General features: G+C 51.5%; 1 protein-coding gene across 2 annotated transcripts in view; it reads left to right on the top strand.

Moving 5' to 3' along the window:
- Nucleotides 1-667: 667 nt before the first annotated feature.
- Nucleotides 668-13801, top strand: part of PIK3R5 (phosphoinositide-3-kinase regulatory subunit 5) — a 74964-nt gene continuing 61830 nt past the window's right edge. The window contains exon 1 of one of the 2 annotated variants that reach the window (XM_045570247.1): nucleotides 668-801. The gene's annotated coding sequence lies outside the window, so the exon portion shown is untranslated. The remainder of the gene's footprint in view (nucleotides 802-13801) is intronic. The other variant, XM_045570248.1, reaches the window with a different exon arrangement.

Genomic DNA, 13801 nt, shown 5'->3' with positions numbered 1-13801 from the left:
TGAAGTGACAGCGACCCTGGAGCTGGTGAGGGAAGGTGGGAAGTCAGAACAAAGGCTGGAAGAGCAGTGCTGAGAGTCGGGATTGGTATTTCTAGGAAGGTTTCTGAAGAAGGGAGGGGGTCAAAGTGCCCGTCCGCGCAGCAGGGGTGCAGGCATTTTAAGGGTTAAGAGCACCCAAAGAAAATAGAAGTAGGAGGAGGAAGTGGGGCGCTGGGTCGCAGAGAGAGAAGGAAGCAGCTCGTCGGACCTTCCTCTTTCTCCTCTTTCCCCGAAGCCTCCACCCCAAGCCTCTCTCCCTGCGCCGCCCACCTCTCCCGAGGAGCCTAAGCCGCGCTTCCGCCCCCTTGGCAGAGCCTCACCTTACTCCTGCGGGGTCGCTGGTGCTCGGCGCTGGCGTCCCTCTGGCCACCGCCACGCATCGGCCAGGGTCTGTCCTTTCCGAGGGCCGGCGCGCTCCGAGCCGGGGTGGGGGTTGGGTGGGGAAAAGGGGATGCGTGTCAGACGCTCGGCGGGCTCCTGAGCGTGACCCCTAGGATGCCTGGGCCCGTCCGCACCTGGCTGACACGGCCCGGCCACCAGGTGGCGGGAGAGGCCGGCTAGACGGCCAGCCCCGCCCCGGCCCCGCTCCGAGAAAGCCCCGCCCCCGAGCAAGCCCCGCCCCATGCCCGCCCGAGGAGCGGAGCCTCGTTAGATACCCGGGCTCGCTGCGCGGCTGCAGCTGGGGCGCGATGGTCCCGACGGCCACTCGGATTGCAGGGAGTCGCCGCTAAACAGGGGCTCGGCGCCCGGCGGGGACTGCAGGTGCGTGGCTGGGCGTCTGCGGCGGATGCGGAGGGCGCGTGTGGGAGCTCCAGGCAGAGCCTGAGCCGGCGGGGGGCCGTCGGGGAGCGGTGGGCTCCGAGAGCAGCCGCTGCAGCGAGCAGGCTGGACGGGTCCTGCTGTCTTCCTGGACAGGGCCCACCGCGGGGGCGCTGGGTCTGCAAATCCCCGTAGCAGACAATCCCGGAGACATAAGGGGCGTCCTGGGGACCGTGCATCGTTACTTTGGTAGCCACTGCCGGACGCCTCTATGCAGCTGAGTGTGTCCGCAGCCAGCCTCCTGCCTCTGCCACAGGCCGCCCTGTGCTGTGGGGTCAGGGACGCTGCCCCGTCCGGCTGGGAGCTCTCTCGGTGAGCGTTGTCATCAGGGGTCCTTGGCCGTCAGGGCCTGGGAGTCATGGAAATGCCCACCTTAGCCTGCCCGTCGAGCCCCGGCATGCCCCTCTAGTTAGGGTGCTGGGCCCCCAGACAGTGGCTCCTATTTTAGAAAACTGCTCGCTTTGTGCTGTCAGAGGATCCGTGTTTACACGCCGGGTGTCCCCGCGTAACTGTGTGCGCGCGTGTGTGCGGGCGCGCGTTGCGTGCTTGCATGCTGCCCCGTCCTTGGCCCGGGGTAAATACACGAGAAGTTCAGGTCAGTAGGAGGAAGGAGATTGTTCGGAGGGAAAAGGAAGGCGAGATGAAAGCAGCAGGATGTGGTATAGAGTGAGTTAACCAGCCCGGAGCAGAAAGGAGAGGGCGGTTTAGGCAAAATGAGGGCTAAAAGTAAGTCAAGTCTGCCTGGTAGGTCCCTTCTGGATTGCTGTGTCTTCTCACCCAGCTTGCCTTCCTCCTGCCCTTAGGACCACCTGTAAGGCCCTGGTTCCCAGAGCTCTCCTGGAGTGTTCTCCAGGCCCCAGCCCGACAAACACAGCTTTCCAGGGGTGGGGGCTGGAATCTGCATTTTGCAAAAATTTTATTGAGCTCCTTGAGCGACGATGCTGAACCATTGCTAGGGAACCATGTGTTGTGTGGAAAAGAGACCTGAGTTCCAGCCAGGCCCTTCAGCATCTTTACTGCTCCTCTCCCAGCCTCAGTCTCCTAATCTGTAAAATGGGCTCTCATAGTGACCCCCGCAGGGCTATGTGGAAAATTAAATGAGGCAAGTGTGATGAAAGCAGCTGCACATGGGAGGGGCTCCATGCATGTTTGTAGAATGAGGGCTTCTGTGCTTCCTCAGTGTGGCCTTGGTGGTGTGGGTCTTCCTCACTTAGGGGCTGGTGGAAGACAAAGGAGACAGTTTGGGATGGTCAAACTCTCTCTTCCTGCTTCAGGGCACCTTCCCCTGCTTTTTGAAGCCCAAATAGCCAGGACTGTGGGGCAGGAAGGCTCGGGGCCTTTGTGTGCTGGGCATCATTGGGGTTTTAAGAACCTCCCTCCTCTTATCTTGGGTTTAGGGGGGGAATGGTTCATTATCTTCCCTCCCAAGCTGCAGTGGAAGGAGAACACCTCTGCCTCCCGTTTCCCTTTCCTCCCTCCCATGCACTGCTTTTTGTTTCTTTCAAGAATGGTAGAGTGGAAGCTAATGGGGGTACTGGGCAACAAGGGTCTTTGGGGTTGATGGTGGCATGGGGATGAGAAGGCAGGAGGTGCAGGCTGCCCCCCACTCCCAGGGCAGTCGTTGGTCATAGGCCTGCTGGCTGAGGAGTGGCAGTGGAGAGGAAGCCCATAGCCTCTGTGCCTGGGCAGCCTAGAGTTCGGAAGCCCCAGCTTGGGCTCCCCAGCACACTCAAGCTGTGCTGACTTGGCCTTCATTTCAAGGGGCCCACCCCAAGGGGCTGAGCTAGCTGGCCCTGTGGGATCCCTGTGAACCAGAAGACCTGTGTGGCCTCAGCTGGTGGGCTGAAAGCCTGAGTCAGCATTTTTAAGAGAGGAAACTTCTAGAGGGGCAAGATAGAGTGATTATCAAGCAGGTCAAGGGAGAGGCATTTAGTTTGATTTTTGAGTCTCTGGCATAGATGAGGGGGACAAAGGAAAGACTACATCTGACTTCTGCCCAAAGGGAAGATGATACACTCCCTTAGCAAACACATATTACATATTAGGATATTTCATCAATTTGAAGATGTTTATATTTTCACATTTTAGCAACTCTGAAATCAAGGTGCCTCTCACTGTCTATGGCATCTTATGATTTTAATAGGCAGCAATATTTCTTCCTTAGTGGCACACAAAATAATGTTGCCTCTTGCAGTCGATTGCATCTTAGATTCTAGTAAATACAATATATGTTTTACATATTTGGCTATGCTTTAGGTGCACATAGATAGGTACACGTAGAATTATGTCATTCTCATAATTTGCATACATTAATTTTTCCAGTAGCTCTACTTTCTAAGCACCAAAACTTTTCACTGTATCTAGTTTTAAAGGAAATATTTGAAAAATATGTTGTTTACCTTTATAAATAGAGCACATTGGGTATGACTGAATAATTTCTTGAAAATTTTATCAAATGGTTCTAGCCTGCCATTCTCTTTCGTACCCTGGGACGGTCTGCTCAGCACACATTTGTGGTCCCTTGTTTTTCATACTGCTTTCTGCCCCTTTCCCCTTTGGCTGTGATTTCATGGTGTTGGGCACGGTGCTAAGTACATCTTCACAGCTGCACTCTGAGGTGGCTACAACTAATTGCACCCATTATACAGATAAGGAAACTGAGGGCCAAGCCCACATGACTAGTGGGCTGACTAGTAGAGCTGGGCTGACTCTGGCGTGTGTTTTTGATCAGAGATGACCAAGCCCGAGTGGTAGCCTGTGTGTTCCTGTGGGTGCCAAGTGCATGCTGTGTAGGGCATGACTTTGGGGCCATCTAGGTGTTTTTGTTTATTTGCTTGCTTGCTTCTCGACTAGCAGCTAGTTCTGGATATTTGAGGTTGTCAGTTATGTGACTTCTGAATAAGCCAGTCATAGCTATAGGAAGGTACACCCAAGAGAAGGGTGGCGGCTGATGAATGGGAAGAAGTGGGTGACTTTTGTGGCACAGAGCAGATAGTAGGTCCTTCTTAAGTCTTCTAAGTCTACCAACTGGGGTGCTAGACTTTGGGCCTCGGAATCTGGCTTCAGTGGGAGACTCCTGCCTCTGGCCTCCAGCTTGTCTCCTGCTGCCAGGGTGAGGTCCCATGAGATATCTGAGCATGCTGCTTTTCAGCTGAGAATGCTGCAGAGCTGCACTGCCCTCCCAAGAAGGCCCAGAGCCCTTGCCACGGCTAGCAAGGCCTCCCACCACCCGGCCCAGTCCACTCCTCCTGCTGTCTCTCCTGGAGCTCCAGCAGACCTCTGTGCCTTTACGTGTGCTGTTCCTGGTCCCCGATTGCCCTTCCCCTCTTCCTGCGTGGTGAGCTGCCCATTCCTCCTTCAGTGTCCGCCTCAAGCCTTGTGTTCTGAATCCATCCCTACGCCCCTCCTCACCCCACAGCACCGACCCCTCCTCTGTCCTCATCATGCTTTCTGTGTGCTCCTGCCATAGCCCCGGCCGCCCCGGTCTACAGGGTCTGACCAGTGACGTGGCCTAGCGATGGCCTGCTCACTGCAGTCACCTGATGCTCAGTGTGGCTTCGAGCTGTCACCAGGAAACTCACTGGGATCTCACAGGCAAGAAGTTCACACCTAGCATGGGGTGAACACAGGCGGGGTGGGGGCTGGGGCTGGCGGCAGAAGGGAGTGGCGTGCTTTTCATTTCCGTGTCCTCCAGAGGCTCATCTTGTTGCTGTTGTTGACTTAGGCAAATGAACTAGTGCGGTTTCCTCGTGGGGGCAGGGCTGAGGTGTGAGGGCTGAAGGTGCTTTCTAGGATCCCGCCGTACATGGAGCCAGGGGGCCTTGTTTCCGCCTGGCTCCTCTGCGCCTGGCCACGTGAACTTGGCTCGGTCTCCGTGTGCCTGTCTGGGTGCGGTTTCCCCGTCTGAAAGATGAAAGTGTATGCGGCACTCGATGCCTTCTGCAGCCTCTCCCTAACCTGTAATATTCAGCTCATTCGCTCAGCACTTTTGTATGGAGCACACCTTCTCCACGTGCCCGGCTCTGAGGATGCGATGCAAGACAGGCCGTGTTCGTGTGCTCATGGAACTTAGGGCCTAGTGGGCAGGACACTCAATGCGCACATCATTTAATTGCAATTGTGAGAATTACAGGATACAGGGAGATTGTGGGAAGGGAGCCTAACACAGTTTGAGAACTAAGGAAAGCCTTTCCTAAAGAAGCCATACTTGAGTGAGACTGGAGAGATATGAAATAAAAGAAAACAATGATGATGATAATAATAATACCTATCATTAGGTGAACACTTGCTAAAGTCTCACCCGGTGCATTTTCTCAGGCATTCTTTGCAGCAACTCTGTGGGGTATGTGGGCTTCCTCTCCTGTGAGCAGGAGAACGTCACTGCTGGACAGGTGACAAGTCCCCAGCTCCGTGTCTGCCATAGACCAGGGATGCGTTCCTGTACTCCTCTGCCTTTCCCCATATGCCTAGGTCCAATTTATGGACATTAAGGACATAAACACTATCATGGAGGTCCCTTTTCCTTTCCACTGCCCGTTGCCAGGGAGCATGCCGCCCTCTTTGTGTGCATGTCTCCATCAACAGCTAAGGGAGTCCCATCCACAGAAAACTCCGCTGCGTTGACTGCGGGGCCTTCATTCTGTCTGTCTGAGGAGCTGCTGTTCTGGTAGGGTTCAGAAACCCAGATCGCAATTTTCTGTCTCATCTAAGAAGTCACCTGTTCAGCTCCCACATCCTTCTCCACCCGAAGCCATCTGCCAGCATCATGAAGTCTGTGCAGACCTATCACCGGATTTTTGGTCTGAGCATTTGTCCCTGCGTGGCTTGGTGGTTTGGCTCTTGTCAGGCAAATTACCACACAGCCACTTCCACCCAACCTGGCCGAGGCAGCCAAGCTCCTCCTTCCTTGTGTTTTCTGTCTTAGATAGATCACGTCTACACTGCCAGCTCTTGGAGGAGGGCCTCGAAGTCTGTCTAGATAGTGGGCCCCTTTGAAAACATGGTGAAAGTGATGGATCATCTCCTCCCACCCCCATCCCCATAAGCACATGTGTGCATGCGAATGAGTGCGTGCTCTCGCTTACGCTCTGTCTCTCCCTCCCTCTCTCTGTCTCTCAAAGTTTTGCATAAAATTCCAGGATCTTCTTAGGCCTCTGCAGTCCACCAAGGACCCCAGGCTAGTAATCCCTGTTCTGGAAAGTGCAACCCTCTCTGTGCTGATTTCTTTGGGTAACCCCCAGCACAGCTCCCCACGGAGGATGCTATTGTCAGAGGCAAGCTAGGGGTGACAACGGATCATGAAGACTGTGTAGAGAATGCCACGGGTGACTCACTGGTGAGAACGCCCCGCCCCAGAGGTGGGCTGGGGGCCGAGCTCCCCGGGGCACACTGAGCTACCCGCCACGTGCACACTTTCTGGATTTCCCACCAGGCTTTGAATTGACCCCATTTCCAAGATGATTAAAGAGCATTATGTTTGCCGCCAGAGCCCTGGCCAGAAGCCCTTCTGCTCTGCCCCCCAACCAGGGATCTAGATTGAAGGCTAGGACTGAGAGACAGAGAACATGTTGTGTTTGTGGCTACTTGCGTGAATAGCGACAGTCCAGGGGTCAGAGAGGCAGCCATTTCTGTCTCCTTAGCACATTAGTCTGCAGCCTCCCGAGTTCCCAGGGAATGGCATGAGCTTCCGGCTTTGTTTCTTTAGTGTGGTCACTGTTCCTTCGAACCAATGCCTTGATGTAGAGTGCCAAGTGTGAAGGAGGTTTTCTTCAATTCCTCATTTCTAAGGATTTTTAAAAGCGTGAATGGACATTAAGTTTGTCAAATACTATTTTTAAAGCATCTACTAGGAAATTCTTGTGTTCTTTCACCTTGTGATAGATTTATATGACACATTGTATCATTAACTTCCTCAGATTGAGTCCTCTGTGCATTTCTGGAATAAACACAATTTGGTCAAGGTGGCTTATTCTTTTAATGCAGTGCTAGGTTTGGTTTGCTGTGATCTGCTTTAGGATTTTTGCATCTATACTCACAAGTCAGTTTGCCCTCTATTTTTTTTTTCTTTGCCGCTGTTGTCAGTTTTTGGTATGCTGGTTTTGCAAAATGATTTTGGAAGCATTTCATTTTCTTCTGTGCCCTGGGATAGCTTTATAGAGGAGGGGAATGATCTGTTCATTGGAAGTTGGAAGAACAGCCTGGGTCTTGAAGTCCTCTGCTGCCGGGTTCTTGGCTTCCCACCCCCCAAACTTTCTTCTCTTCTCCTCAGTCCTCCCAAGTACGCACCTATAAACCTCTGTGCTCCCACGCTGATGCCTGAGCGTCCTCTTTGATTCTCGGCCTCCAACAGCCAGTAGCTAGGGCCCGTGAGTCCTTACTGTGCATGCCCTTCAGCTCGCAGGAAGGCCCATTTCCACACCGAGCTGGGCAGGTCCGTCTGGAGGGCAGTTCAACGCCAGGTGCTACGTTTAGCTGGGATGCTGAGCTACCACTTTACACCCAGAGAAAGGCGACCAACGTGGTGATGATATAATATGAAATGATTAACAAACTAGAGGTGTTTTTCTCTAAGAAGAGAAGATAGGGCAGAAGTGCTATCTGTCTTCAGATATTTGAAGAGCAGTGTCCTGTGGAAAAGGCAATGACCTGCTCCATGGGGGTCATTCTCCAGGATGGAAAAGGGATCAATGAGTGGAAATTGTAAGGAAATAGGCATCAGCTCACTATAAGGAAGATCTTAGAGAAATTCAGAGCAGATCAACGAGATGGGTGGCCCTGTGGTAGTGAGTTCCCCGTTGAGAGAGGCATTCAGGGAAAATACATACCAGATATTATAGAAACAGTAAGCTGTGAGAATGTAGACCGAGAGAACTCTATTTCTAAAAGTCTCTAGTTCTCTAAATCATAGGGGGCATGTCTTACTGGTTATATAAACATTGGTTGTTCTGAGAACCTAATTTGAATTTAAGAAGTTCAGTGGCTTTGAATAAACAAATCCCAAAGCTGGGCAGTTCCCTCGAAATCCCGCAGCCCTGCTTCACAGCCCATTTGCCCAGAGCAGGAGCACCTTGGCCATTAGAAAACCACAGGCATCCATGGTGAGAGACCCCGTTCCCACACTGGACCCTGGGATCCTGCCGACATCCTATGCTGGGAGCACGGGCCTCGCTTGGGTGTCTCGTTCTTGGCTCCTTCTGATACCTGGTGAAATAAACTATTTGAGCCCCACTCTGGAGTAGGCTTCCTCTGGGGTGTCCCAGATTGGCTGCCAGGGCCAACCTCTCTAACCTCCAGGTTGAGCTTATTAATGGCCTCTTACTTTTAGGGTTTTCGAGCCCACATATCATAGGCCTTTGCATTTTGTATTCACTTCTGTACTGACATCTTGGGAGTTTCACTTGAGAAAATGAAAAGCTCAGAGCTCTCCTTGGCCTGTTTGTGATTAAGAGGACGCAGGGGGCTGTGGTGTGATGTGCAGCCTACAGCAGTGGTCCCCAACCTTTTTGGCACCAGGGACCAGTTTCATGGAAGACAATTTTTCCATGGACCAGGGGACAGGGGGGTGGTTTCAGGATAATTCAAGCTCATTACATTTATTGTGCAGTCAAACCTCTCTGCTAATGATAATCTGTATTTGCAGCTGCTCCCCAGCACTAGCATCACCACCTCAGCTCCACCCCAGATCATCAGGCATTAGATTCTCAGAAGGAGCACCACCCAGATCCCTCATATGCGCAGTTTATAGCAGGGCTCGTGCTCCTAGGAGAATGTAATGCCACCGCTGATCTGACAGGAGGCGGAGCTTACCTGGTGATGTGAGCGATGGGGAGCGGTTATAAATACAGATGAAGCTTCACTTGCTCGCCCGCTGCTCACCTCCTGCTGTGTGGCCTGGTTCCAACAGGCTACGGACGGTACTGGTCTGTGGCCCGGGGGCTGGGGACCGCAGGCCTACAGGATAGCATAGAAGATGTGCTCTCTACTGCTCGTGCCTAGTTGCCTCCTCATCTCTCTGAGCCTGTTTCCTCCTGGACCAAATGGACTCTATGATTCTGACTGCCTGCGAGTTTTCAAAGCCTGCTCTCTGAGTGTCGTCTTGTAGGAGCTGCCGTGGTGGGCTGAGCAGAGACAGGACCTGCTTCTTCCCTTGTGCAGCTGCCTGATGGCAGGGCTTTCAGTGACTGTGAGTCCCTCTTCAGACTACGGTGACGGCAGCCCTCCCTCCTGCCCATGTTCCTGTTGGACGGCTTCCTATAATGTCACAGGTGGCTTTGTCATGGCAAGTTCCAATGGTCTCTTCACAACCTGCATCTCTTTTTGAAGTTTCCGTGTGTTTGATGCCTAGCACACTCACCTGGAGCCTTTTCTCTGACCACTCCCACCTCCAGCCATTCCTCTGTTGGCTCTTCTTGCCGTCCTCGGATCTGCTTGGCTCTGTCACTCAAACCCTTGTCTCCAAGGACATGCTGGTTATTTTCACTTGGATGTTTCAATTTGAGCATGTGTCCAGAGCCCAACTCTGCGTCCACAAAGCAGGCATCCTCCCCAGACTTCCCCATTTCTGACTCTTAGACCCTTGGGGTCGTCTCTGTGTCCTCCCTCCATCTTCCTTGTTCTTTACTCTCCAGCTGGTTTTGATGGTGCTTCCTTCCCCATGGGCCTTGCTTCTCTCACTTCCTCATTGTTCTCCCAGTGGCCCAATTCAGCTTTCCTCACCATACGCCTGCTGGTGGGCCTTTTGGGCCATAGGCTCTTCCTCGCTTCATCGGGAGACTCTTCTTTTGAAAACTTCATCACCATGTTCAGAAGCCTTTGCAGGCACCCACCGCACAGGGAAAGTCCAGTGTCCTTAGTCTTCTGTTCAGCTGTCAACGTTGAGTCCAACTCTTTTCTCCACGAATCCTCATGCTCTTCTCCAGCCAGACTGCCTGACTCATTTCCCCCAAGGCCTAACATGTGTTCTCGCCTCTCTCATCCCCTTCCTGATGAGGAAACCTTCCCAACCATTTTGTTCAACGCTGACTCCCTAGTGCCTAGTGGGAGCCAGCACTGGCAGTGTTCAGCCAGTGTTTGCCAAGTGAGCGATACCTGGTAGACCTGCCAGCCCAGAGGAGGCCTGGATGGCTGATGACCTGGAAGGATGGACTGCCCCACGTCTGAGATCTTTGTGGGGTTCAGTCATGCTTCCCTCACGGACTCTACCCTCCAGGCATCTCGCTGGCCTTCTGTGGGCATCTGAAGGGGCTTCAGACACCTGTGGCTTTGCCATCCAGTTCAGAACAAAGCAGATGTCCTCCTCTGGGCTGCGTCAGACCCTATGAGCTCCTGGCAAACCCTGGATGCTGAGACCCCTCTCCTTAGGAATCCTCTTACCACCCTCTGGTTTAGTTAGATTTACAATGAGCAGTTCTCTAAGTCTGAGGGCAGGGGAAGCCCTGGGGAACCTCCCCCCAACAAGCCACTCCCAGTCTGGTGACAGTTTCTGCACTTGTGCCCGGGGAAGTGTCTGTTTGCGACATGGTGTTTACAAGGCAGAGGGGCTTCCTGTCCCGCCTACCCGCCAGGCTGTGGAGCAATCAGGAGCTGTGGTTTCAGGGGGAGTGAGGCAAAGAAACACTTGGGAGATTTCCGGGGATTCTGCAAACATTCCCAGGGGGTGCCTGGCCTACCTGACCCTGCAGGAGGATGAGGGAGATGTACAACTCAGGTTTAAAAATTGGGAGCAAGTGAAGTGTTACTAATAATTATTATTGATTTGCATATTGTTCTTTACAAGTGGCAAAAATACAAAGGATTTTTGCATGTGACCCTCCCTGCTAGTCTAATGTGGAACTCTTTAGAGCAAAGAGACTTCCTTTTCTCACTCCCAAACGGGGAGCAGGGGTCAGAATAAGCAAGGACAAGGTGCTTTTTTTTTGCCTTTTTCTTCTTTGTTGAAGGGGAGTTATGCTTGGGAGAGGAAAGAGAGCTTTGTGGGGAAAGGAGGGAGCAGCAGAAATGACTCCCCAGGAGAGAGAACGCTCAGTTCAGAGTTCATCTACAAAGGAGAGTGACTGTCCTCTCCATGCACACCTGAGAAATGGGCCAAGAGGGCGACACCAGCCTCTCAGCCTCCTCAAAGGGCTGAGGCAGCCCTGGGGCACCCACCGCCGGCCTGGAACCACTGGTTTGGCACCCCCAGGAGCACGAGCTGGTGTCCAGAGCCCCTGGGCTCTTGGGCCCAGTACAAGCATCTGGAAAGGTCTGGGAAGGTGCCTGAGGCTCTCCTGGCCCTGCGGACAGGACTAGGCTCCATGTTCCCTCTTTAGTGAGTGGGTGATCCAAAGAGGGGGCCCACCCTCACCGCCTGGCTTCTGAGGACCTGAGGTTGTTTTCTGTGGCGAATCCTTTCCTGAACCCATCAGAGAAAGGATGCGGCATGTGAGCTGCCCAGCTGCAGGGCCCAGATGCACAGGCGACACACTGGCCTGCGGGGCATGATGTGCTGACAGTGGTTTGTGTACGGAAGTTTGCTATTAAGTACAAAGGGAGAGAAAAATAAGGGTGTGGCCGTTTAAAGAAACTAATAATAAAAACCTCCTACTTGCGAGAGGCAGCAGCCAGCCTGAGTGTGGGGTGGATGAGGGAGATGAGGAGTGGAGTTGAATGAGGACTGGCCTCATGTAGGTGGCAGGAAAACACATTTCTGAGCTAGTGAGGCACAGGAGCTCAGGACCAAGGCGTGTGAGATACCTGGGAGTGGGTCAGGAAGTTCTAGAAGGTACCTGAGTCAGCTAGATGAACAAGATGGTGGGGACTTGTGGGAGTTGAGAGAAGCAAGCCCTCAATGCCGGACTGTGTATTGGATGCAATGGATGAAGGAGGAGGTGTCACCAACTTCCCATTCCCTTGTTCTGCCACCCTTGGCCCAACATACCGTGCTATCACGGCCCAACACCGTCCTCTGAGATGGACGTAGCTGGCTGAGAATGCCCCTTCTTGGGCCATGGCTCAACTCTACTAGGTTCCTATCAAGGCTTCTGTCCAGGGAATGTTGAAGGGATTGAGTTGGGCCCATGGTTGTCATGTGGTAATGGCCACAATCCCACCTTGGGTCCAGAGCTCAGTCCCTTAAGAGAGTCCCATCTCCCCTGCTCCTCCAACCCTTAACCCATCCCACATTTTCAAAGATGGGGGAGTATTTCTCATTGGCTGTGTTATTCCTAAGATCTGCTCAGTAGATGGAGGTGGGGATGTTATTTTTGACTAAACTATTTGATCTCTTTTAAGGAGGAAAGTTTTATGATGCCCGTAATATATTCTCATGGTAACTTCTTACTGACTAGTAAGAGGTTATCTCTAATTTGCTTACTAAAACATTTCAGCTTGAATTTCTTCGATACTAGCTGGGCCAGTCCAGTTTGCTCCAAAGAATGTCTGGCCTTTAAATAACTCAATCCCTGCTGCTGCTCCTCCTAAAGTAGGGTACATAGAGGTGGGCACGCCATATAGGAAATCTGTGCCGCTTCTCTAGATTATAACTTCACCTTCTATGAGGGTGTCCCTTACAAGGAAATTTTGGGTACATCATATGGACTTTATCTAAGTCTGACCATAAAACATAGTCTACAAATTTGGGGAAAATCCACCAGCTGTATCTAAATGACACAGAAACAAACAAAAACATAATTTTGCTTATTAGATAACTCAGCATTGACTGAAATATTAGTTGGTCTATTTAGAGGTTTCTCTGTTGAATTGGAGAGACCCAAAATAATAGTGGCTTAAACAAGATAGAGGTTTATCTCTCATATAGCACTCTGAGCATAAATAATCCAGACTTTACGCAATGGCTTTATCAGCTGGGAACCAAGGTTCCTTCTATCTTGTTGCTCTGCCTTCCTTAACATGTAGCTTTCATCTCATGCTCCAGGATGGTTGCTCCAGCAATTGCCATCACATCTGCATTCCAGCTAGCAAGAGGAGGAAAGGGGAAGGAGAGGCAAACCTCTTCCTTTCCAAAGCATGATTTGGAAATTGCACTTATCAATATCTATTCATATTCCAATAGCCAGAATGTGGCCACACTTAGTTACAAGAGTGTCTGGGAAATACAATCTAAAATTTCTGAGAGTTACATTACTATAAAAGAGAGGAAAGTGGATATGGAAGGACAATTTTTTTTTTTTTTTTGAGACAGAGTCTCGCTTTGTTGCCCGGGCTAGAGTGAGTGCCGTGGCGTCAGCCTAGCTCACAGCAACCTCAAACTCCTGGGCTTAAGCGATCCTCCTGCCTCAGTCTCCCGGGTAGCTGGGACTACAGGCATGTGCCACCACGCCCAGCTAATTTTTTTTTTCTATATATATTTTAGTTGGCCAGATAATTTCTTTCTATTTTTAGTAGAGACAGGGTCTCGCTCTTGCTCAGGCTGGTCTCGAACTCCTGAGCTCAAACGATCCGCCCGCCTCGGCCTCCCAGAGTGCTAGGATTACAGGCGTGAGCCACCGTGCCCGGCAGGAAGGACAATTATGTGTCTGATCCACATTTGAACTCTACTAGTTTGAGATCTTTGTGAATCTTCACTGTCACATAAATGTTCTCAATCCCTTCTGTTGTGGTGTAAGCATGGCTTCTAAGTCCTATTGAAAACCATTAATAAAAACTAGCATGCTATACCAAAAGGTGGAATTAGCCCAAATGTCCATCAATGGATGAATGGGTTAAAAAAAAGAGTGTATATACATACAATGGATTATTATTCATCCTTAGAAAGGAATGAGATTTCGACACATGCTACAACATAAACCTTGAAGACATTATGCTAAGTGAAATAAGCCAGACACAAAAGGACAAATATTAATACTATGATTTCACGTATGTGAGATACCTAGAATAGTCAAACTCATACAGACAGAAAGTAGATTAGAGGTTACCAGAGGTTGAGGGGAGAGAGGGCAGGGAGTTA

Source organism: Lemur catta, chromosome 15 (genome assembly GCF_020740605.2).
Source record: "Lemur catta isolate mLemCat1 chromosome 15, mLemCat1.pri, whole genome shotgun sequence".
Lineage (NCBI taxonomy): Eukaryota > Metazoa > Chordata > Mammalia > Primates > Lemuridae > Lemur > Lemur catta.
Note: the sequence above shows the minus strand (reverse complement) of the source record. Positions and strands in the feature narration are given on the sequence as shown.